Source organism: Episyrphus balteatus, chromosome 3 (assembly GCF_945859705.1).
Source record: "Episyrphus balteatus chromosome 3, idEpiBalt1.1, whole genome shotgun sequence".
Lineage (NCBI taxonomy): Eukaryota > Metazoa > Arthropoda > Insecta > Diptera > Syrphidae > Episyrphus > Episyrphus balteatus.
In genome coordinates this window covers 100,414,719-100,442,422 of record NC_079136.1, presented here as the reverse complement: position 1 = coordinate 100,442,422, position 27,704 = coordinate 100,414,719, and the positions used below count along the sequence as shown (strand labels likewise).

General features: G+C 31.1%; 1 protein-coding gene across 7 annotated transcripts in view; it reads right to left on the bottom strand.

Annotated features, from left to right (window-relative positions):
* The window catches only part of LOC129916180 (extracellular sulfatase SULF-1 homolog), a 155,118-nt gene that overhangs the window by 108,574 nt on the left and 18,840 nt on the right, over window positions 1-27,704 (bottom strand). The window contains exon 2 of one of the 7 annotated variants that reach the window (XM_055996004.1): window positions 4,303-4,405. The exons of the other annotated variants lie outside the window; for them this stretch is intronic. The gene's annotated coding sequence lies outside the window, so the exon portion shown is untranslated. The remainder of the gene's footprint in view (window positions 1-4,302; window positions 4,406-27,704) is intronic. 7 annotated transcript variants of the gene reach the window in all.

The window sequence follows — 27,704 nt, the reverse complement described above, 5'->3', positions numbered from 1 at the left end:
TGGTAATTATGTATGTGTGTTTGAGGGATTCTTCCGAGGGGTAATTCAGTTAACGGTACCTGCAATATCTGCAAAACAGAAAAGTTATTTTGCTCAAAAAGGACTCTAACGGTTTTGATTAAAAAAAACCTGTCATACCTTTTCTTGATTTCTGGTTTTCTCGTAAGCCTTTTAATCGATTTCAACGATTCAGTAACTTCAAAAATTATCAAAAAAATAAAATTTTGGTTTAAAAAATTATAATTTTTTTCGAAACGGTTCAAAACATTTTTGAAATTTTATTAAAATATGTGAATTAATAATTTCTTTAGAACGGCACAGAAAATTGTTGTTTTTTTTTTAAACCGCTCTTACGATTTAAAAAAAAAATTTTAAATTCTTTCCTATTCAAGAAATCAAATGCCCTACTTAGATCGGAGATTAAAAAGTTGTCTTCATTAATTGGATAAAAAAAAAAACAGTCGCAAAATATTGCACTTTACTAATTTTCTTGAGATTTTGTTTTTACAGAATACAGAAATCAGAAGGAAAAGCTAAGTATGCAGCATCAAAAGGTTTTTTGTAATAACGAGAATAAATCATTTTATGTAGAATCTAATAGGTACCATTAATCAATTTTGACGACTTGACCTCATGTTAAAAAAATTTTATATTTGTAATATTTTCAATGGTCCCAAAAATATTTTTTTATACCAAAAGTAGGAAAATCTCGTTAGGGCCGTTTTTGGGAAAAACAACCTTTTCTAGTTTGGACTTATTTCAATTTCGCCTCTAAATCGCCAAGAAATCCTATAATTACAAATTTTGAAGTCAATCGATTTAATAGTTTAGACCGCAGTTCGATAAACGTAAAGGCATAGACGGACAGACAGAATTGCGAGATTCACATTTTTCACATTCTCTATCATCGTAATGACATGTCTGATCTCGAGTTGAATTTTTTTTTAAATCACAAACTTGCCCTATAGTACTACATATATTATATCGCAAGTAAAAATGGCGAAATAATTTAATTAAAATGAAAAATTGTCAAGAATATTCCGCCAAACGACCGCTAATCTTGTTTTGGAAATTGTCAGGTCCTGGTCAGGAATGATGGATCATGTATCCTAGACAGTGATTTATTCTAGTTTAGGAATTTTGAGTTTAAGTAATAGCAGGAGGATTGGATTGATTAAGTGCCTTCCTGATCGTGATTTTCAAACCATCCACATATTGACCAGATAATGCAAATTGCGGTATGTTCTATAGAAAGGTCAATACACCTAGAATAGTTATTGGTTACGATATGACAGACGATCTAGAAGCCCTCTTTAATGAACCAACTCAAAAAATATAACTACAGAAAATTCAAAAAATATGTTCAGAACCTTTTTAATGTAACGATTCCATTATTTTCACATTTGCCACAAAATTGCCTGAAACTCTGTGCACCTACCCTATATAACTATAAGGTCCGATGTTTCTTGTGGCTATCCCTTTGAAAACGAGTTTTCAATAATGAGTTGATACAACAAACAAGGCACTACTAAAACGTGTATCTGCCATTGAATAAGAACAAAAATAAACCTTTGTATAGACATCGGAAAAAGCAAAACAAATCCGATAAATACCTACATACACGAAGTCTTGTTAATTTGAGTCAAGTACAAGACACAATACAAACTGAACTTATTCCAATATGAGGCCGATATTCTTCTTTAACTTAGCATCTCAGCAATGATATTGGTCTTTCGATCGATCCATGCTTAGATCTTTTTTCCATTTGAACTTCTTGTATCGTATGTAAAAAAATAAAAAAATAAAAAGTGGTGACTTCTTGTACAGCAAGACCAGCACATGGCAGATCTTCGCCGCCATCGTCTATCCTCATCATCGTCGTGTGTTTGTCCAATTCTTCTTCATCATCTTCATCGTCTGGCAATCAAACGGAAGCTCAATTAGACGATTCGAGAAAAAGAAATGATCTGTGCGTTGATGATGAAAAACGGCTGCCAGCACATAATTCATCTTATGAATTCAATAAACGAAACAAAGATATGGAATATCACTTTGAGTTGAGACTTGAGACTCGATTGCTATTCAATCTGCAACTCTAATAAGGCAAGGAGCGGATATGATGACCTTGTTAGTTTAAATTGGTTTTGTTAATTTTTGTTGGTTGTTTTTATGTGTCTGCACAGACTAGTTTAACAATGTTTTTAGCTTGATAGATCAATAGTTTTATTATTACTTAGGGCAAGTTAACGTTTCCTAAAAAATAGAGTTCAGATCGATTTAAAAAAAAATATCAAAGATTTGGTACATGGAACTTTGTGGTTTGGTATTTTATAGGCATTGATTGGCATCATCTTTGCAATAGCCAACCCATCTATAACTGATTGTATGCAATAAAATTGTTTTTTTTTTGTATATCTCCTAAAAGTAAAGAACTTGAGGTGGACAAACGACAGAAATTTGAATTTTTGAAAAAAAGTAATTTTTGAGGATTTTGAAATTTTCAGTACACTGCGTATCTCTTATTGGGAATTTTCAGTACAACATTTGTTTTTTGAATATCTTCTAAACATAAATGGACAAACGATGATTTTTTGTACATATATCGTCGGCGTAAAGCAAAATTGTTCTAAGTCCTTAAGAAATCCTATGTACTTAGAACAATTTTGCTTTGAGCCGACGATATGTAAAGAACTCGAGGTGGACAAGCGACAGCGAGGGATTTTTAGTACATTTTTTTTTTTAATATCTTCTTCACCCTATGAACAAACCACGATTTTTGGACAAACGTTTGCCGTTTTAATTTAAAAAAAAAATAATTTTTGGGGATTTTAGATAAAAATTATATTTTGTATGAGAGTACGTATATTTCTGGTACACGTACAGAGCTCAAGGTGGAAAAATGACAGCAGTTTGAATTTTTCAAATTTTTTATTTTTCAGACTTCCTATAAAAATAAAAAGAATTTGCACTAATTTTTTTTTGAATGGTGGCTAAAAGAAAAATTTGGGCGGACAAACATAGTCAAAAGGTGGTGCTTCAAAAATTTTAAGGTCGTAGTTCTGGCTTCACCAAGCTCGACTTGGGGACAAAGTACGAAATCAAGAGCGGAATAATTCAGAAACAAAACAGAACAAAAATGTATGTGCAGGCACCAAGACAGAGGGGAAACTAAACTTATACACTTCATCAAGTGTATAAGAAGAAAGTCTGATATAAGCCTTTATCAGATGGTGACCATTTGAAAATGTCATATTATTCTATTTATATAAAAACTAAAGCAAACTTAACCAACATAGTCGTCCACTTTTGTTTTGTTGTATACCTATCATATCAATTGTCAGCATATAGTGATAGAAGGAGTTACGTTTATGCCTTTACAATAATCTCACAAAGTGGTTGAAGCGAAGCCATAATAAATTTTTTGCTTACACATAAATGTGGATTTGTGACGTTAATGGGGTATATCTCAACTGATCTCCAATTGCTGATCAATCAGTGGATTGTAAATTGATGTATACCAAAATGTCTGTTAGCTATGATTGACAGTTGTAGTTGTTACTGGTTAGCTGCATGCTGCATAACAAATGAATGAGTCTTTTGACTTGTAGTTCAACGAAGTTTAAGTAAACAACAAACGAAGTATGACGGCGCGGTGGTCACTTCGTGGAATTATTATGCGAATGATATTTTTGTTTTTTTTTTTTTGCTTGACATGAGGAATTTTGAATTTCAAAGTATTTGGTTATTTAATTGAAAAAAAGGAACTTTGTTATTCAACGTATTGAGTATTTAAGCAGCTGGCAAAAAAAAAGCAGCTGGCCTATGGGTAATGGTATATGCAATAGACACTTATAACGAAGATGTTCGAAGCGGGGATTTTGGATGTTACTCGAGCGTGTAATTTGCACCCTTTGAAATCTGTTCGAAGATATTCAAACAACAAATTTTGTACTGAAAAATTCAGAATCCCCAAAAATTACTTTTTTAGTGAATGTTCAAAAAAATCCAAATGGTTTTACTATTTAGTCAGTTATTCAATTAGAGAAAACTAAGAAATTCACTGTGGTGTATGCGTAACTTTTGTTGCTAATTTTGAGAACTTTGGAATTTTCCAGTACAAATTTTGTATTTTGAATATCTTCTGCACGTAGGGTAGACAAACGATGGTTTTTTGTATGTATCAAGAACTCAAAGTGGAAAACGATTGGAATTTGAATTTTGAAAAAAAAAAAATTAGGGATTTTAGGGGACTTAAGAGGCGCACAAACGACAACATTTTGAATTTTTTAGATTAAAACCTACCTTTAATTTTTTGTGCGATCATTGGGTTCTGAAGTATAAATGATCAAAGAATTCTTTTCCATTCAAAGTCTCATTTATCAGCAAGAAGCGGTTGAATCAAGACCTAAAAAAAAGAAAATATTTCTGGATTCATTTGGATTTTGCACTAAAAACTAGGTACTTTAATAATGTGTCTTAAAATCTAAAATACTGGAATTATTTATATCGCAAAAATTCAGAGCTCGTAAAATGTATCAATTTCTTAAAAATCCTTTAACAAAATTTTTCTTCAAGGAAATTATTTTTGATTCGAATTGTGGTATTTATCCAGTTTGTTGGATAAAAGATAAATCCTAATATAAATGATAATTTAAAAAAAGACAAAAAAAAATTTCTTAAATCATTCAAGTTTTTACAATGACCGGTTATTAACATAATTATTTCAAATTCAATATGATGTAGTTTCCATAGAGATTTAAATAAACAATGAAGAAATGGTTCTATAAAATACGATACAAATACTCAATAACCCCCTGGAGACACAAAAAGTAAATGGTTTCGGTTTGAACTTTGGTTTACTGGCAGCCAACTTACTCAGAAAAAAAACATTTCGCTATGTATCACCGGATGTGCAATATGTTTACTCAAGTTCATCAATCTGTGTCATCAATAATTACGTCTCTTTAAATTCAACGCCAAAAAATACACAAGAAGAAGAAACCAGACAAATCAAATACCAAAAACGTGTCATTTCCAGCAAAAATATATACAGCAGCTGTCTTCCGCAGCAGCTGACAAATCCTAAATTAAATTTTATTTAGCGATAATGAATTTTTTGAGTTAATGCCTTTTATTTGCTCGATGACAGTGACACCACCAGATCGCATCGTTCTTTTTAAAACGAATAGCAAAACAAAAATAAAGAAAGAAAACCTTTGAAGTATTTCTATTTGTGTTTCAATCACGATTAAACTTTATCTACACACAACTACACGCACTCTTGGGGAAGGTATACAAGCTAAAAGAAAAAAATAAAGTCTGCAAGTTAAATGAAATAAAAGTACCGGCAACGAGGAAGAAGTACAACTACGGCATTCGAGCTGTGTTATCACTTGCTTACATTGTGTACTTAGACTTTTGATTTCGTTTGAATTGAGATTATGTGTGTGTAGGGTAGGTAAGTTCTATTTATGGTTAGTTATGCATTTATAAAAAAAAAAATTGGTCTTGAGATTTTGATCAAATATGACATTATGATTATTTAAAAAAAAATAGAAGGTAAAATGTCGGAAAAAAAGAGGTCTTATGTAGCGACATACGAAGGGCTTCGTTATTGTTGCTCGAAACTCAGGGGATAGTAACGCGATCGCGAGCCCGTATTTTTAAGATATGGAAAATCGTTTTAATTCAATTTTTAGCAACGCGTTTAAGAAGAATTCATGAAAAACCAATACGTTCGCGAAAACTGGAACCAGTACAAAACTACTTTCTTCATGTATTACATGCAAGCAAATTGCATTAAACAAAAAATTACAATTCAAAAAAGATTCCTTACAAATGCAGACGCTCCTAAAATGTAGGAACAATGCTTGGAGACAGCGAAATGAGTAAAATAAAATAGTGCGTCCGAAATAACAGAACTTAAAACTTAGGCCCTTCCTCTACTACAGCAATCTGGCATTTGACCTGCAAGTAAATGCGAGAACCTACTTTAAGCTGACTATTCACTCCGATACTTCAAATCCAACTCAAGGATCACATGCGGAAAATGTATGAGTTCTAAGTTTAGTGCCTTAGGCGAGCAGGTAGAACCGAGGCAATTATATGGTAGAATAATATACTGGCACACCCAGATAAAACTAGATTGCCAATCCAACACCAAGTAGGTATCTAAAAATCAACTTTAACTATCTCCTGAATTTCACCCTTCACTCTCGTTTGGTTATAAGAAAAGCCATCCATTTCTTTCTAGACAAAAAAAAAAACAATGATTTACAAGTCATTGCTAATACCATTCACAAGAGATCCATTGAAAAAAAACTGTTTTTCTTTCTAAGATCGCATGCGGCAAAAATTCTATGATAACGATTTGAGCATGTATGAAGATGAACAATTAAAGCTTTTATAAATTCTCAAAAATAACAAATGTCACACCCGTAACAGAGTTCCAACGAATATTTTTGATAATTTTTCGTCCTTTTGTATATCATTATGGAAAGGGAACTGTAGATAAACATGCTAATAAGCAATTGATTAATGAATTAGCATGAAATATTTTATACGTTATGGAAATCCTTTATTTGAAAATCAGGTCACACTCGTGAACTATTAAAATTGGATATTATTATATAAATCAAATATATTTTCGCTTAAAAATAGATGAATTTTATTTCAAACAACACCATGTTGAAAATTAATAGTAGCTTAACAATTCATAAAAATTAAAACTGTCACACCCGTAACTATAGAAAATCACAGCATTTAAAAATGTATAACAAGAAAAACAAAGCTAACTTTGTGAATTTAACGAAATACTAAAACAAGTGTGCAGTAAGTTATTAAGCATAAAAATAACAAACAAATTGGGTATTTTAGGAGCGGTAGGTTCTTTGGTACTTACTTCAACACAGAGATAGATTTCAGGAATATTTTCTTTAAAAACATAGAACAGATGGTCACCATTTATAACATATAGGTAAGGTAGGTATGTCTACATTTGTAGCACTCAAAGACAAATTAGCACAAGAACAAAAAAATACCTCCTCCCCCAAATCAGTATAGAAAACTTCTCTTGCTTTGAAATATTCGAGTTCATACATATTATGAGGTATAAAATGATACAATCTTTCAACACTTCTTGCGCCAAACATATACTGATACTCTCCTATGAACGGACAGCAAACGGATTGAAGCTATTTTTTGTATAAACATTTTCACGCATGAATTCTTTCAACTAAAAATAAACACGCAAAAGAAGTCCTCATTCTCAGTTCAGCTTTGCAAACTAATTTATGACGGCCTGTCTTTAGATACAATACTGCCCTGGCATGGCCTGACAGAATAGCAATAGCACAACTATAGCGCCAGAAGCAGAGATACCCAAAAGAGATGAGAAACTTCTGACGTCATACGGGTTTGCCTACAAGCTGCTTTAGACATTTTTGGATAAGTATGCGTGAAAAAATATACATTTTTGGCTAAGTATGCGTGAAAAATTATACATTTTTGCTTAGGTGTGCGTAAAAACACCGTGGCTACACTATGTGTGTTTTTCACATTTATTCACGAATACAAAAGAGATTACAACAACACGAAATAAACAAATGGGTTTTGGGGGGTAAAACGTACGAAAGTTTCCCATCTCCTTTGGGTATCTCTGGCCAGAAGTTTTATTAGGCTTATTCTTTTGTTTACGAAAGAGAAGAAGACAAACAAAAGTACAAAAAAAAAATGTGCTGGCTTATTAGCATATTAATTTTTACATAATGTGGTGGTCGGACAATGGTGGTGGGGTGCGTGATGTATGTGACAAGTTAAAAATATGGGTCAGTTTTTGTGTGGTACTTAGTAAACGGAATTAATCATTGTCGGCCGTAACTAATTTAACATAATTAGGAGGAGAAATTGCTTTATTTATTTATCGTTTAACAAGGGAGCCCGAGCCAATAATGACAGTGTGTCAAACCATCATCTGGGTTTGACAACTAATCTGCCCCATCACACATAATTATCGAACATTATAAGAGATTTGGACTCCATGTAAATACCGACAGTCGATTACTCTTTATTTATCGATTACCTGACTTTGGAAATTTTTTTTCGCTATAAAAATTAATTGAATTTGTTTAATATTTGAGATAAATACGACGATGAGACTTCAAAACCAATCAAATTCAAAGGTCAGCTCGATATAGAAATTTTAAAGAAAATTATAAGCACGAACAAAGCTATGTATATAAATGCGTTTGCTTGTTCTAAAAAGATTCTGATCTATTTGTAAGTTGGTATAGTAGCTATTTATATCTGGAACATAGCAGGACAAGTGCATGTATACCTACTAAAATTAATTATTTATCTAAATGTCAACAGACTCGAATGTTTGTGTTTGCTCTTCGATTGCACGACATGGAAGTTGAGTTGTATTGTATACCAAGGAAACGTATCTACACAAAGTAAGGATAGACAAGGTGAATAATGAATTGGGACTATTTTGGGAAGAAAATATTGATTTTATATTTTCCTTTCCATGTTAGGTATTATGAGTTTAAAAATAATAAGAAATAGCTGGATAAGAATATTACCTATGTATATAATATTAAGGATACAATATTAAATGGAGAAAATGTTGGACAAATATTGCATTATTCTTTGCATATTTTAGTTTAATTAATACATATTTTATTGAATATAAACTCAAATTAGTTTTTGGATTGTTTATTTATTTAGTTAGTTAACATCATTATCAATTAAAATTAGTTATCCTTTTCATTTCTATGAATAAGCACTTCAAGTTCTTTTTGTTACTTTTTTTTATAGCAGTAGAATTTTATGTCAGTCATGAACGAATCCTTACAACAAATGCAAAATGGAACTTCCAAAAATGAGCATACAAATTTCTTTCCTGAAATATAACAAACTTTAGTTTCGAGATCATTTTCACATATACCTACCATTTTCGGAGTAGATACATACGAAACGAAAAAGATTTTATCTGACCTATAAAACAAATCAAAGTTTTTAAAAGACTAAATTTTTGGATTAACACAAATAGTTTTTCTTTTCTGAAAATGAATTTTTTGAAAAAAGAACATTGAAAAAAAATATTTTTCTTCAAATGCACCTTAATAAAAATTTTATTTTGCATATTTTTTAATTTACATATTGTTGCCTGTAGAAAAAAACAACTTTTCATATAAACTTTTGAGATAAATAATCTCAAGACACCGATATAAAATTATCACAAAACTTCTCACCTTCATATTGTGACCAACCCCCTTGATGCAGGGAAAAAATTCCTAGGGAACTAAGTCCAATCAGGCTGAGGACCTTCCAAAAAAATGTGAGATTCAAAATCTGTTAAATCGCATAATTAGCCCTGCTGGTGTGAAATGTAAATTCCTGTTAAATGTAAATAACACCCGCAGGGTTCATTTTCCTTTTCACTCAACTCTATTAAGTACGTCGGCGTCGAAGCGGGCCATCAAATGTACTTTTTAGTTAAGAAACTACTGACAATGCAATGTTTAACATAGGTACCCTAAGCGGAGAAGAGAAATTACGCGATCAGTCCGCGGAGTGACGAAGCTGAGTAAGTGGTCAGCTTAAAATATGAAGTTGCCAGGCAGGCATCAATGTCAAATGTTTCTCAGCTAAACGGTGCTAATCAACTAAACAGTACAATTTTTGTACTACAACAAATGTTACGCATGTTGAAAAAATGTAATTTTGGGGATTTTATGGGGACCTTGAATTTTTCAGTACTAAATTAGTTTTTTGAATATCTCCTAAACGTAGAATGAACACTTTGGCACTTTGAACCCTTCCTAGTGACGATTTACTTATTTCATTTAAATTTAATATACAAATCGAAAACTAACATGTTTAAATGTTCTCTTTCAAGTATGTAAGTTATAGTTTAATTAAAATATTTTTTTATTTGTTTGTAAATAAACTTCGATTGAGTATAAAATATTGCACCCGCAATAATGATATTAACCACATGTTAAAAACTCAGGAGGACAAACGACAGAAATTTGAATTTTTGAAAAAAAGTAATTTTTGGAGACTTTAAGGACTTTGAATTTTTACAGTATTTACACTGTGGTGTGTATGTGTAACTTTTGTTGGAAATTTTAAAAATTTGTTTTTTGAATATCTCCTACACATACTGATTTTTGTGAGCTTTTACGAGCAAACATTTCTTACTTTTTTATTAAAAAAAATACTGATGGGCTCTTTTTTAATATTCGTCGTGCTTGTTTTTTTTTATTTTGATTCAAGATTCATTCCTCTATCAAGAGATTCGTCGTTTTGAGTTTTTAAAATCAAGGCAATAATTCATTTTGTATCCTTTTTTTGAAACAGATAGATCAATGAACGAAGGAATGTATTTGTTTGATCAGAATTATGGTGGTCAAAATTACCAAACACAGAAAACCATACCCTATAATTTAGCTGACATAAAAGAATGGCGCGTAAAAATGAAAGGTATTCGCGTTGTTTGTTTACACAGCAATGATTAATTCTCATTTGGAATCGAAAAATGCAAAGCCTTTTTATCGTGTTTCCCGAAACAAAATAGACGGTGGCGGCAGTGGCGACGCGACCGACGCACGGTAACGACCGGCGACCGACGACAACGATGCGATGCTTGTGCTTGGCGAGCGGCTATCATTTGATGATGAATGCACGCAACAAGGAACCCGAATGTTTGGTTTCCGTTGGCGTTTGCTAACAAAAAAAAAATTAAATATTTCTTGAATGCGTGCAGTTTTTTTTTTATTGTTTTGATTAATTTGCATGGTAAGCTTTTTAGAGAAAAAAAATATACAAAATATAAAAATAACAAAAATTAAATACCTACCTTACTAAAGGAGGGAATAAAGCTTTTTCGATGGAACTAAAAGTTGTTTTTGGGTTTACAGGAAATTATTAGGAATTTTTATTTAAAAATCAAAGTTGTCCTTTGAAGCACTGAAAGAAACAATTTTGTGTTTTACCCTAACTAACTCCAAATATAAAACAAGCTTATAAAATTAACATCAGATAAGGGCGGAATTAAAAGTCGTCACTCAAGTCGAGATTTTTCTCAAGTGAAAGCTTGAGCTGGTTTTGATTATTTGAGCTATGTATATTTAAATGAATAGTATTTCTTGCCAAAATTTCGACTTGATAGACGACTGAATCGAAATGAAATTTAGGGGATACAAAAAAAGGGAAGGAAAAAGCACATAAAATCTATATTTCCCATCCGACATGGCATCCAGTGACACGCGACCTGTTTCTTCTTGCATAAATCATTCAGTGTGATAGTTTCTATATAACAAGTGAACTTTTCTCTCATAAATGTTTATACGCATGATCAATTGATTGACGCTTATATTGCTGACATTAAAATTGATGAAGACGAACAAATTAACTTACTCGATTGATAGACATGAGATCGGTTCATTTATTTTGCGGTAAAAGTTAAAATAAGATTGACACTCTTTCTCATACAGAATTAATCTTCAGATACTTATTGTTAATATAGCAAAATTAACTGTGAGTTTTGGTACTTTTGATACAGCCCCATAAACCCTTATGACAGGGATTTCCCTACAAAAAAGTTTAGTGGTAGTACTACTTGAGTCAGCTGAGTTAAACTGATACAACTGCTATAAATTGAAATTTTTCGCTGAAAATCCTTTACATATCTCGGCGTTTTATAAACCTTATCGTCAAGATTGTGTTTTTGAGGCAGTGACACTTGCATTTAGATGGCTTCGCTCAGTAAACATTTAAAAACCAGGAGCAGGAGGATTTTTAAAGTTTTCAATACTAACAACGAATAGGCACCAAAAGATTAAATGTTATATTTAAATCTCTTTCAAAAGCTTTTAAGCTTCATAACAAATGTTATACCAATTCAAGTAATGAATACGACCTTCATTTTTATGTGAAAACAGAATTGTTCGATTAAATGTGACAATGAGTCTGGTTCTATCTAAATACAACTTCATACTGAAAACGTAAGTGAGAAGGTATAAGCAGAGATTGCAATTGCAATAGATACTGAAATAAATTATTTCCTTAGTATCGAATAGATTGGGATATGCATCAGAATTGGCTGCATTATTGATTATAATTGGAATTTAATTATAAAAAAAATTTTTTTATTGACGACTTATCCGCGGTCAGCTGTTTCTGGTGAACATTAAGCCATAACATATACCTACACATACAGTAGATAGGAGGTAAAGCAACATTAATTTCAATTAATGCGGCTGTATGTTGGTTTTTTAATTGAGCAAAAATGAACAATTAATTTGCATTGTCCTTTGAAAAGCAACTGTAAATGGTCGAATTTATCTCTTTAATTAAAGATCGCCATTTAATGAATTAACAAATAAATGGTTAGGAAAAGGTTTTACTTTACTATTAATTTATAAATTAAAACTGATTGTAAGCGCTTTCTCAAAAATAAAAAAAGCAACATTCAACATTGTTTTTGTTTGGTTTTTAATATACAATTAAAATGGGTACTAGAAGTTGAATTTATTTGTTAAACATAATAAAGAAAAGAGTACCTTACAAATTTACATATATGTACGTCTGTCTTTCAATTTATCGGGATTTCAACTGAACGTGTGAAACGAAAATTTAAGGACTTTTTTCTCTCTCAAACAATACGGCAACATCGGAACCTATAGAGGTTCAAGCATTTTCAATTACTGACGTTTGAAAAAAAAAGATCATCAAAATCGGAGCTGTTCGCCTGGGTTCCCTAAAAATTTGCTTTAGTAACTCCACTATAGACTTTAAAAAACAAACGAAATTCTCCGACACTCTAAGATATGTTTGAAAATAATGATTGCAGAAGCTGTGCTTTGAAGGTTACATACTGAATCAGTGATATCCAGTAAAATAAAAACTTTATCTCCGAACAAGATTCAGAATACTTTGTATATTGTATTTTATTTTTAATTAAAATTGACTTTTTGGATGCAAGGAATTTTATTTTTTCATTTCATTAAGTAAATGTCCAAAAGATTACGAGGATTTTAAAGCAATTTTCTCATAAACTGACTTTAAACTGTAAAAAACACAACGGCAATATCGTCAAGATATTATATGTTTTTTAAAAAATGTCAGGAGTTTTTACTTAAATAAAATCAAAATCAAGTACCTTTCATGAAAGGTTTATAAAAAAAAACTGGTCTTCAAACTGAGAATTTTTCAATAAAAAACTAATCAAAGAAAAATAAATCTGTTCTTTTTCAAATAAATACCACTAGTATTAACGTTTTATGTTTTTTAAAAAAAATATTTCACTTGGTTTTTACCAACTTCCAAAATGGAGGAGGTATTCAATTCGTCTGTATTTTTTTGTTTGTGTTTGTTACCTCATATCTTTGGACTGAGTGAACCAATTTAGATTATTACTTGCGATATAGGTACTATAGGGCAACTTTAGGATTCGTAAAAAAATCGAACTCGAGATAACAATTTTACATGACATTACGATGATGGAGAATGCCAAAAAAGTGGGTCCGGCAATTCTGTCTGTCTGTCTGTCTGTCTGTCCGTCTGTCTCTATCTGGAGCTGCAGCCTAAACGAGTGAAGTGATTTTCTTCAAACTTGGTAGTTAGCAGTTTTTGGTGATTCCCTAGAGGGGAAATTGAAATTTTTTTTTTATGACCAAAACTAACGGTACCTGCCATATAACGGAAATAGAAAAGTTAATTGTTTTCAAAAACGGCTCTAACGATTTTGATTAAAATTTTTGTGTGTAATACTACACATAAGGGCCAACTTTTTAAATAAAAAAAATATTTTTTGTACCGTTATTAACGGTACCTGTCATAGAACGGTTTTTTTCGTTTCTGAATATCTCGTACAAAATTAACCCGATTTAAATGAAAATTTTTATACAAAAGTGTGTAAGTAAAGATAATATTAAAATTTTAGAAAATTTTCAAAAAACGCATTTTTGGTTTTTTAAAAAATATTTCAAAATTTTTTTTTGAAAAATCAATTTTTTGAAAACGGATCAATGAAAAATTTTGAAATTTAGTTTTTATGTGTAAATTAATTATTTCTTCAAAATGGCATACCAACTTTTTTTTTGAAAAATGTTAAAAAAATTGTATATATAAAAAATAATTTTTTTAAAAAACGGCTCCTACAATTTTCAAAATTTTTTTTCTAAAAATACCTTTTTATACGAGAAATAAAATGGCATATTTGTTTTTTTTTTAAGATATTTTAAAACGGAGTTTTATTAATTATAAAAACAGATTTAATTTTTTTATACTACTTATGAAATTTCTTCAAAATATCGAATTTTAAATTTCTTGAATAAAAAGCTTTAACATTATAGTTACTTTAAGCATAAGAGCAAGTACGTGCGACCCCAGTCGTGCAATTTTTTTTTTTTTTTTGTATTGAAAAGCTGGTGGCTGCAATGTGGTCCTATTCCAATTTCGTTTAGTTCTGGCCACAGGAACTATAAGAAAAACCATAAAACTATTTTGATCCATGGAAGTTGGTTTTGTTTTTTGCTAAAAATGATTATTATTTCATATTAAAGAAAAACTCCATGGCTTTTTTAAAATGCATACTGTGGGTGTTGCCCTTTTGTTAAGTTTTTTTTTTTTAACTAAAACTAATTTATGAGAAAATTCGTCCTAACTAAAAGATTTTTGTTTTAAACAAAATAACGGCAACAATTTTTAGAGTTTAAAGTTTTTTAAATGCCGGCATTTAAAAAACTCATTAAAATCGGAGCTATTCTGCTTATTTCCAAGGTATCTGCTATTTTAAATATGCCAATCTCGGATTTCTTTCGTCCATGGCATTCAATAGTACATATATATCTTCATGTATAGAAAACAATACTAATTTGACTTAAAACAAATAATTTGTTCAAAATGTCACCTAAAGTTCAAAATTATTACAATACAAAATAAATAAAAATGTAATTACATATAATAATTACCTACATATGAAATAAAAAATTACCACTTTATTTGGAACTTATACACCTGCAACTATGGCTGAAATAAAGTAATACTTGAAAAAAAAAAACAAACACATACAAAAATAATTACCAAAATTTTTTTAACCCATTCGACATGGAAAGGAAATATTTTCAATAGAAAAACAAGACCACTTCTTGCATTGAATTTCTTCATAAGTAGTGTGACCTTGAAATTAATTTTAAGATTTTCGTTTCAAAAAGCGAACGTAAAGGTAACCGGCAGATTTTTTTTTTGTACTTTGCAATTTAAAACAAAAACCAAAGAAAAATCATAAACAATGCGAAAAAAATTCTTCTTGTTGAAAAATGAAAGGTTGATAAAAGACTGGTGACAAAATGAAAGTAACAATGTTTGCTTTTGTTCCAAGCAGACTTTAGAAGTACAGCTGCGTGTATTTTCTACCTGAAACTGAAACTCATGCAGCATGACTTTTAGAGTGATGATGACAATATATTCACAAAATGAAACCACTCTGTGATGCAACTTTAATTAAGCCATTTTATCTTCTTACGATATTATTGCAAACTTAAAAAAAAAAAATTCATACACACACGACACACATATTTAGATTGGATTCTTAACTTCTTTATGAATGATGCAACAATATGAAATAATGCTCCCTAACTAACCTCAAGGTTAAATTATATTCCATAGTTTAACTTGACAGGGTGTCCTTCACAAAATTTAATATTGAATACATTTTGCTAATTTTATAAAGAAGAGTAGTGATTGCATTGATTGATTACATTTTTTTGGTGGATAGAAACACGCTTACCGACCTGAACTAAACGTTTTGGTAGCATGGAAGGCTGATTTTTATTGTACTGTCAGAAATTTGGTTTTAATTTCATAATCAAAAAACAGCTTTGTTATTGGAATTTTTCCAATATTCTAACAACTTCTTGAAATGGTGACTGTCAGTCAGTTCGAGAAGTATACATAGGTATTAACTACCTATAGTTTTTTATTTTCTCTGAAATTCTCTAAATTTTATTTTTTATATACCTAGGTACAAACATAGGTCCGATGCAGAGGTCCTCGTGAAATATCCATCGCTAAAAAATTGAAAAACTCATAAAATGGAAAAACTCATAAAAAAAGAATTTCCGTTCCACGCCTATGTTACCAAAATAGGTACCTAATTGAAAAGTATCACAATACTGATTACTCAAAACCTTGCCATTTTTTCGATTTTTGAAAATTCTCAGTAATTTTTTTAATAATGGCAAAATTCTATAAGGAATGCGAGTTGTCATTCTGTTCCCAATATTATGAAATGAATTTTTGTGGTTATTTGAAAAAAATTACTGTTGAGTTATCATACTATGACATAAATCTAGGCAAATGCGAGCATCGCAATGAACCCAGATACCGTTTTTTATTAACATTCAAAATTGTGCATTTCTTTTGTACACCCTGTTACATATTATCTCCTTATAATGTGAACAACTCGCACACAAAGGACACCGTGGGTGGGATCGAAATCTGCAGTCCCGCACATCACACATCAATAGGATCTAGGAATAGGAGCTAAGGGCGCTAAAAATTGTTCATAGCACGGTTGCATTCAAATTTATGTCAACTCAACAATCCATAGTGCATACGTTATACCCAGGTATGCATAACACAGCATATGCCACAAGAAGAGTCTTACTCAACCATAAAAAAGATGGCGCCTTTTAGCTCAGCAGGATATTGACTTATCCCAGTTACGTAAAATTTACTGACTCCGACTCCTGCTGGTGCTGAATTTTTACGCTGCTTGCATCTTAGTGTAGACACAAGTTAATTTAAACAGCAAATTCTTACTGTACTGCACTATAAAAAACCAACTGCTATTTCAACTCGTGAGGTCCAGGTGCTGTTCCCATTCTCAATTAAAGTGGTTATTTATGTATAAATACTATTTTCATAGAAAGTGTGTGAGTTTTGGTATACGAATATGAATATCTACGTCCTTGTCCATTGGAAGATTAGTCGAAACGCACGCACGTGAGGTGTGTTTTTGTTTACGATAATCTGCTGCCATTATGTCTGTCAGCAGTCACTCATTGTGACAACAGCTATACCTACTTACTCCTAGTGACTCTTGAATAAGCCGTGTTTGGACTTTAAAATTCTTGCGACTCATAAAGATGAAGGCGCTTGAATAGAAAACAACTATTTTTTGAAGTGTACCTGTTTAATGTATTCCTCGTTTCTGCAATTGGTTGGATATTGAAGTTTTATTTTAATAAATATAATGATTGAATGAGGACTGAGGAGGCATTTTCTTGTTAGCAAACCATTCAGCACTCCTCTTTTGCATTGAGAGTGGTTTGTGTAATTTCGTTTGAATTACTGCGATGATAGGTTGGACGAAGAAGCATGCAATGATGATGCTCATATTTTAGTTTCTAACTTCATAGAAAGGGGAATTCGGTTTTATCAGATTGCACTTGTCACTTACTTGCGTGGCTGTTGAAAAGTTGTTTGAACAAAAAAACGTAGTTTGAAAAGTTGTTTTATGATTTTCGTTTGGAAAGAGACAAATTGAAATGCGATGATGTATTGATAAAACGAGTGACATTTAATGTGATTTTCAAAGCGCTGAGGTAAAACTTTACATTTCTTCAAATTGCAACTGCTATACCATTGAATTATAGGGTCAATATGTTGAATTTGACCAATTTTTTAGTGTAAATATTTTAGGCTGTTTTTTATTTGGCTGTTTTGGTCTACGAATTAAAGTACCTGAGCCGATTTTTCAATGTTCTAATAAACAGTCAGTTAACTGTCCGACGAATAAAGTTATTAGGATCATAAACAATCAGATAACAACATCAACATTTGTTTTCTTGTGTTCCGCTGTATTTTGTATCAATATTTCCTTCAAAACAGCTTTGACAATTGACACAATATTTTTGTTGAGATTATTCCTTAGAATAATTCTTATTCGTCTCTGAAAGGAGAAGATAGTTTTATTTCTCTATTAAACGTTTTAATAAAGGAATAAGCTGTATCTGACTCGGAAAAAGTATTTTGACAAAATGAACATTTTTCTAACTGATTTGAATAATCTGTAACGGTTATATATATATATTATGGTGAATCTCATGATGGCCAATGTCAGTCATATCGTTGGTTTTATACTTCGAGGCTGCATTTTTTGTATAAAAAGTGCTAATTTCTGAGGGAAAAAAGTATTTTGACAAACGTTCTTTTTCAATGTTGGTAAGGTAAGGTAATGCATTTTACTTGTTTCAAGCACGTATAAGACTGACAGACTTGTTGCAAGTCATTATTTCGGTGTGTCTGTTAAAAAAATCTGTGAAGAACTTAATTTATCGCGGGAAACTATAAATTACCAAATATGAAAACACAAAAATATAATAATATTATGCAAAATTTACCACGAATGGACAAATAATGAAAAAATGCACAAAAAGAAACAGGCGCATTTTGAGGAATTCACTTTAAATCGCGGATGTACTCCAAAAATTCTAGATTTGGAAATGCCAATCTTTCATCAAAAACTTTGTTAACAAAAGTACATTTCGCATTGAGCTCGAAGAATACAATTTTTTCCATATTTATGGAAAGATAATACAGTATTTACCAAATAACAGAAAAATTGAAAAAAAAACTGAATTTTCAAAGGAATATAGTAGTGGTATGCTTCTTTCATTCAAAAACAAAGTTTAATGGGCCACACTCCCACAAATTTCTATCTCAATGATCCGTGAAACGCATAGGAACTGTTAAAGGCCCGTAAAAATTTGGTCAAGTTTGTTACAGAAGCAAAAAGCACAACAACATGTCCCTTTGAGAATTCAATTTTTTTTTTTTCAATTTTTGTGTTATGAGGTAAATACTGTATTATCTTCCCAGATGCATTTAAGTAACCGTAATATTACAATTTTATAAAATTAAAAACAAAAAAAAAAATTTTTAAATACCTAGGTACAAATTTTGAAAAAGGGTTCATCAAGTTTTTGAAATTTCGTTTTTTAAGTAAATTTTTTTTTCAAAATGAAAAAAATGTTAATAATCCAGTCAAATAAGGGTGAATGCTAATAGAAATTTTTTTGCTCAATATCTTCGTTTTATCATTCTATAACTTACCTCAAAAGTCTAGAAAAATCTCATGTCCGCGAGTCGCGATTTTCAAGGTCAAATCGCGAAATGGAGATTTCAATATTAGCAATAATAGACAATGGTGTTATATGTATACACATATGATCTATGACGTCGTATTATTATAACGGTTGCAAACTTACTACCGAAAAACCTTTAAAAGTAATGGTAGGGTAACCAAATTTTGCATGAAGGTTTACATATCCATTATCATTAAGAATCAAAACAATGCAATTAAAAAAAAATATACATCTATGAAAAAATGCTATTGTAACTTATGTCAAAAATCTAAAAAAAATCTCTCTCCGCAAGTCCTAATTTTACAGGTTAAACTAAGTTGGTGCACATTTAAACAAATTAATGAGAAAACTTTAAATTTTTAAATGTATACCAACATAAGCCACATGATTTAAAGGTATTTTTTAACACTAATTCAAACAAAACCCACAAACAAGCCAATCTGACCGAAAGTAATGCACCTTATTCATGTTGGCCTGACACAAAAATCTGAAGTGTTGTTCTTTAATTTTTTAAAATCTGTACTGTTAGCAAAATCGTATTAATAAGGATTTCCAATGGTATTTAAAATAATTCCAATATTGTTTTCAAAAATAATCAAAAAGTAGATCGTCCTTTTTCGATTCGATAATTATAATGATATATTTTCAGATATTTTTTAGAATAGTTTTTAAAAGAAATACTAATTTTTAATTTTAAAAAAGTAAGTGTTTTGATTGTTCAAGTAGGACCAATTCTCGCTTCAATGATTCTTCTTCTTGATACATCTTATACATCTAATACATCTAATACGGCCCACCTGACACTGGTGACGTTCTCGGCACCTCACGTAATACCATCAGATCTAAAAATAAAATAAAGTTTTATTTCTAAAAAAAAAAAATTCTTTGAAACAATAACCAACAGCTGGTTCTTTAAAATCTGGAGTGACCTCAGCCATCACCTGGCTCCAACACCACCGGTATGGAGACCAAATATCAAAATCATAATTGGTTTGACCGCAGCCAACACCTGGCTCTAACACTAACGGTATAGAGACCAAATAATATCAAAAACATTACTGATGTGACCGCAGCCAACACCTGGCTCCAACACTACCGGTATGGAGACCAAATATAAAAATCATCATTGGTGAGACCTCAGCCATCACCAAATTTCGCAACCATTATAATGAAAACAAACCTGGATTCATTCTGTTAGCCTCGTCTTCAGAATCTAAAAACTCCAATATTTCTTTCATGTCACAAGATATAGACCACTGCAGAGGCCATGCTCTCAATTGTTCTTTTGAAACTTTAGTTATGATTTTTGTGCCAACCTTTTGTATTTCATATCTTCCATTGGCCAAACATTTTACTATTTCATAAGGACCCATAAATTCATAATCAGTTTTACTATCATGCATATTAGAATCACGATGCATTAAAACAAAATCTCCAACTGAGTATTTAATTGTGTCCCGTCTTTTTCGATTTGCCTCTTGCATGCAACTCTGTTCAGGAAATAATTTCAATGCCACTCGTTCTCTATCAAGCTTTCGATCACGAATAGGCTTCAGGTCCGGGGATATTTTTCGCAATATTGCCTGAATCAATGGAGTAGCACTCCTTATTCCCAAAAGAAGTTGCAAAGGGGTTTCTCCTATTGATTTTTGTATAGTTGTATTTAAAACTAACTGAATTTTCCACAAACCACTCGGCCATTCTGACTTAATTTTCGTTTCAATTCTCAATAAATTTCTAATTGTTCTCATATATCTTTCGACTTGACCGTTACCTCTATGTATATCTGGTGTTGTAAAATGATATTCAATTAGCCACTCATTTAAGTATTTTGGAAAACTTGTATTTTTAAATGATGTACTTGAATCCATTATAATTTTTTTAGGGGTACCAAAAAGTGAAAGAACATGTTGAATTTTGTCTTTTGTTTCAGCTGTTGTAACAGTCTTCATAGGAGTCAGAATACAATATTTTGTAAAAGCATCAACTATCACTAAAATATGCTTGAAACCGTCATTTGATATTGGCAGTGGGCCAAGACAATCCATGTGCAAAGTTTCAAAAGGTTGCTTTGGTTTTTCAACTAGATTTATAAAACCTTGTAATGGACCAGTTCTCGTTTTTTTTTACCGCACAAATGACACAGTGTTTTACATAACTTTTAATAAAACTTCTCATACGTGGGAACCAAAAATGTTCCGCAATTGATGCATATGTCTTGTCAACACCGACATGACATTGTTCATCGTGAAAAATTCGTAACAATCCCAAACGACTTTGCTTTGGAACAAACCATTGTAAATTTGTAGTACCATCTTGATTAATTTGTTTTCGATACAACATTCCATTGTGCTCTTCATATTGATTAGCATCAAGATTACCCATTTTTAGTTCTTCCAACATATTCTGTACTTCTTCATTTCCTTTTTGTTCAATATATGCCCAATCTTTGTGTCTGACTCGTCGAACAACTTCAACTGGATTTCGACTAAAAAAATCAACATGGGCCAAGCTACTTCCCTTACGATAAATTATTTCAAAACTAAAATCTTGCAGATAAATCCACCATCTTGCTATCCTTGGAATTAAGTCTTTTTTGTTGGCTGAAGCTTTAACTGCATTGCAATCAGTTATCAAAGTAAATTTTATGCCCAGTAAATAAACTCGAAAATGTTTCACAGCCTGTATTATAGCCAACGTTTCAAGTTCATAAGAATGATAATTTGTTTCATGTTTCGTAGTTCTTTTGCTAAAATATGCTATGACTATTTTACAACTATCTTTTTGAATCAAAACCGCACCATAACCAATGCTGCTTGCATCAGTGTGGAGTTCTGTTTTTAGGTCAAAACACCTAGGTGTTTTAGGTGAAAACACCTAGTAGTGGCCTTGAAGTTAAATGTTTGATTAAATATTGTCTAGCTATTTCTTGTTCTTCCTTCCATTCAAATGGCACATTTGTTTTTGTTAGTTTTGTTATTGGAGCAGTCTTAGAAGCAAATTCAGGAACGAATTTTCTAAAATAACCCGCTAGTCCCATCAATTGTCGGACTTGCTTGACATTTTTTGGAATAGGCGTTTCAATCAAAGCTTGAATTTTCTGTTTTCCAGGCCGTATTCCTTCACCTGATATTTCTCTGCCAAGATATTCCAAGCTTGATTGAAGAAAACGACACTTCCCAATATTTAAGGAAAACCCGGCAATCTTTAATGCTTCTAATACCTATCAGGCCTTCCTGATATGTACAGCTGGGAATCAGAATGTCATCTAAATATACAAGAGCGATCGTATCCTTCAATGGACCCAAGGCAAGATTTATTGACCTTTGAAATACGGCGGGAGCATTAGCTAACCCAAAAGGCATTCTCAAATATTCAAAGTGACCGTCAGGAGTCACAAAAGCAGTTTTGTAAATTGATTCTTCATGAATAGGTATTTGGTGAAACCCAGATGCCATATCTAAAGATGTAAAGAATCTACCTTTACCCAACCTGTCAAGTTGATCATCAATCAGTGGAAGTGGATATCGATCTTTAATCGTATTTCTGTTTAACTCTCTATAATCGACACACATTCTGTATGACCCATCTTTTTTTTTAACAAGGATTATCGGACTTGCAAATGGAGATTCACTTGGTCGAATTATTTGGTTTTTTTCAAGGTCAGATATAATGTCACGAACAGCTTTTCTTTCCTCAATAGCAAGCCGATAAGGAGAACGGTTTACAATGATTTCTTTTTCTAGTCTTATGTTAAGACTGATATTATTGACTTTGCCTATTTTATGTCCCTCAGTTATCATTTCAGAAAAATCTCTCAAAATATTTTGTATTTCAATTCGATATTCATTAGGAACTAAAACTTCCAAAATTTTCGATCCAACATTTTCTGAAATTCTATTTATCCCTGGAAGTTGGCGACGGATAACAAGAGAACCTTTATGATCTGTTATAATTGCTAAACTATGGTCTTCAAATAAATTTCGCCCAATAAAAACATCATAGTCTAAACATCCTTCAGGAACAATAACATATGATATAGAGGTTTCAATGTCAGATATTCTTGTACATCCTTGAAATTTTTTTGTAGCATCAATAGTTACATTAGCTATACCTTTTAACAATATGTTACAGTTTAAAAGTTTATGCTGGAACAAATGTTGATATTTTTGTGATATAAGAGACAAATCTGCTCCTGTATCAATCAATGCCCAAAAATGATATCCATCAATAAAAACTTCGGTAGCTCCAAAATGCTTTCCTGAACTACAGAAATTTATTTTAGGTCTTTTGTCGATTGATTGTTTTATATAACATTTGGTTACATCGTGGCCATGTTTTGCACAGAATGAGCAAGCAATATCTCTGTTTGGCTTTGAAATTAAATTAGACTTTGTGAGAGCCGTTTTATTATCTAAATTAGTTCGAGCTTGTTTAGCGTAACAATTAGCAATGACATGACCTATTTTCCCACACTGAAAACATTTCTTATCAGTATAATCCCGATCTTTTCCATCGTTTAATTTTCTTTTTAAACGTTCACGATCGGTATTAGATATATTTAAATTCTTACTGCATGAAGGTTTTGCAAAGGAAGATAAAAGTACTAATAACTCACGAATAGTTTTGCAGTTTGATTTCATCGCTGTGTTACGGGCATCAAATTCGGAAATACCTTGTATAACTAATTCTAATAAATCTTTTTCGCACCAATTAGCACGTACATTCCTGAGCAGTGCAGTTTTCTCATGTACATAAGTTGCATAAGTATTTACAAATGAGCTCTTAAAATTTGATGAGTTTTCTAAAAGATACCCTAAGTTTCTCTTCGGAGGAAATGCTTCCTCAATATCTCTTCGAAAAGTTTCCCAATTTCTTACGTCAGGATTCCAACGTTCAAACCAGGTTTTAGCATCACTTGATAAATATCTCCCAACTCTACCCAAAGCCTGCACATCGGACCAACCCAATTCATTTTTAATATTTTCAACATCACTCACCCATTTAACCAAATCGTTAATTTCAGGTTTAAAAAATGGTAAATCCACTTGGTCACCTGATCTTTGTGATTGTAGGGCTTGAATTAAATTGTTGAGGATATGAGATGAGTCTTCTGCACCAGATGCAGTATTTCTATTTGGTTGAGCACGATTACGAGGCATCTTGCAAAATTTTTCTTTTCTTCAAAGCCTGGCTTGAGATATTTGGTATAATGTTGTTTTTTTCTTCTAATCTTCGATTAGATTGTTCTAGAATATATATGCCAGTTAAAATGCAAAAATTGTTTAAAATTTATTTATACATATGATTGTTATATGCAGGTATGCGTCTGTATCCCACTTCTGATGTTAGCAAAATCGTATTAATAAGGATTTCCAATGGTATTTAAAATAATTCCAATATTGTTTTCAAAAATAATCAAAAAGTAGATCGTCCTTTTTCGATTCGATAATTATAATGATATATTTTCAGATATTTTTTAGAATAGTTTTTAAAAGAAATACTAATTTTTAATTTTAAAAAAGTAAGTGTTTTTGTAAGTGTTTTGATTGTTCAAGTAGGACCAATTCTCGCTTCAATGATTCTTCTTCTTGATACATCTTATACATCTAATACATCTAATAGTACCTTATTTGCAAACCAAGAAAATTAGGACTTTCGGACAAGAGAATTTTTTAGATTTTTGACATAAGTTGTCGAATATCCAAACAAAGATAGAAACCAAAAAATTAGCCTATTAGCACTAATTATAAGATTGTACCAGGATGTTTTTTAGTGCATATCCCAATATTTCCCCTTTTCTCAAAAAATACCATTTTTTCATAGATGTATATGTTTTTTTCATTGCATTGTTTTGATTCTTAATGATAATGGATATGTTAACCTTCAAGCAAAATTTGGTTACCCTACCATTACTTTTAAAGGTTTTTCGGTGGTAAGTTTGCAACTGTTATAATAATATGGGTTGACAGATGAAAAAGAGCTATAACTTTTTTCAGAGACATCAGATTTTAGATTTTTTGGAATCAGCATTAAAAAATACCTCGAATTCATATATCATATGTGTATATAACACCATTGTCTATTATTGCGAATATTGAAATCTCCATTTCGCGATTTGACCTTGAAAATCTCGACTTGCGGACATGAGATTTTTCTAGACTTTTAGAATGGTAAAACGAAGATATTGAGCAAAAAAAAATTCTATTAGCATTCATTCCGAGGTTTACCCCTTTTTTCACTTTATTTGACTGTATTATAATATGTAGGTTAGAGTGGACCAAAAAAATCATTTTTTCATTATTTTGATTTGCTCTACCGAAAACTTGTTTTCTCGACACAAAATAATGCTACCCTAATTTTTTCAGAATTTTTCGATGATGTTTAGGGGTTGCGCGCACCCCTTTTATAAAAAAAATAAGCTCTTTTAGTTTTTAATTTTTTTAAAGCTTAAATAATTTTTTAATCGAAAAGCTGTTTGAGGGAAAAGTATTGAGTATCAATAGATCTACTTACATCAATTTTTCTTTTTTCAAAAAAAAATATTTTTGACTGATTCCCAGGCGTTAGAAGTCGAAATTACTGGTAAATGCTGGGAAAAAAGCCTAAAAACTATGTTTTACTGTTGTTTATAACGGTTAAAATTATTTTTATCGTATTCCTCATCAAATTTACTTTAAAAACCGTGCTTTTATATTGCTAAATTCTTCTTAGATTGATAAAAGAAAAATAATTTTTAAAAAAGATCGTACCAAAACAAGTGAAGGAAAAATGGGGGAGGGTACTATATCTTGCGCGACGAGATTTGATAACAGTATTTTGTAGAGGAGTTAAATACGATCCTTTTTCATTATGGGAGGGGTGGTCTATCTGGCTCCGTTTAGGCGGGAATGGCAATTTCCTAAAAAATGACTTAAAATGATAAAAAATATATTAAAATACAATGGCAACACTTACAGTTATGAATGATAGCTTTTTCAAAAGCTGGAACTGTACACTTTATTCTAATTTTGAAGTAAAGTTATTTCAATCAATTGTTTTTGAAATAATCGATTAAAAAGTAAAAAATTGGGAAAAAAAAGTTTAAAAAACACATTAAATACTGTTTTTTGTCAATTGTGGATTACAATACAAAAAATGGCTGATAAAATAAAGTGTCACAATTGATTCCTTATCAAATACTGAAGTCCATAAGTTTTAATACTTGCTAGTTTTTGATAAAGTTGAAAAATAAAAAAAACTTCTTTTTTATCAGACCTACTCGAGATCGTCCTTCTGGTTCCACGAAATTTTATTTTGATAACTATCCATATTTTTTAATGATGTTGTTGTTGATGCAGCGCCTTATAATATTGAATATCGGATATGTTTTTTGATGGTGGCAAAAATATTAAAAACAGCCATAAAAATTATAATCTGATAAAAAGAATTTGTTTTATTTTTCAATTTTCTCAAAAACTAGAAAGCATTAAAACATATGGACTTCAGTATTTGATAAGGAATCAATTGTGACACTTTATTTTATCAGCCATTTTTTGTATTGTAATCCACAATTGACAAAAAACAGTATTTAATGTGTTTTTTAAACTTTTTTTTCCCAATTTTTTACTTTTTAATCGATTATTTCAAAAACAATTGATTGAAATAACTTTACTTCAAAATTAGAATAAAGTGTACAGTTCCAGCTTTTGAAAAAGCTATCATTCATAACTGTAAGTGTTGCCATTGTATTTTAATATATTTTTTATCATTTTAAGTCATTTTTTAGGAAATTGCCATTCCCGCCTAAACGGAGCCAGATAGACCACCCCTCCCATAATGAAAAAGGATCGTATTTAACTCCTCTACAAAATACTGTTATCAAATCTCGTCGCGCAAGATATAGTACCCTCCCCCATTTTTCCTTCACTTGTTTTGGTACGATCTTTTTTAAAAATTATTTTTCTTTTATCAATCTAAGAAGAATTTAGCAATATAAAAGCACGGTTTTTAAAGTAAATTTGATGAGGAATACGATAAAAATAATTTTAACCGTTATAAACAACAGTAAAACATAGTTTTTAGGCTTTTTTCCCAGCATTTACCAGTAATTTCGACTTCTAACGCCTGGGAATCAGTCAAAAATATTTTTTTTTGAAAAAAGAAAAATTGATGTAAGTAGATCTATTGATACTCAATACTTTTCCCTCAAACAGCTTTTCGATTAAAAAATTATTTAAGCTTTAAAAAAATTAAAAACTAAAAGAGCTTATTTTTTTTATAAAAGGGGTGCGCGCAACCCCTAAACATCATCGAAAAATTCTGAAAAATTAGGGTAGCATTATTTTGTGTCGAGAAAACAAGTTTTCGGTAGAGCAAATCAAAATAATGAAAAAATGATTTTTTTGGTCCACTCTAATGTAGGTACATACATACATATTATATAGGCAAGAGTACGAAAACTAAGGCGGTCAAAAATAGTATCGATTTCTTGTAGAGGAGTTCAATGCAAGTATTTTTACTACGGGAGGGAGGCGTATCTAACCCCCCTTTAAGAAAGAAGGG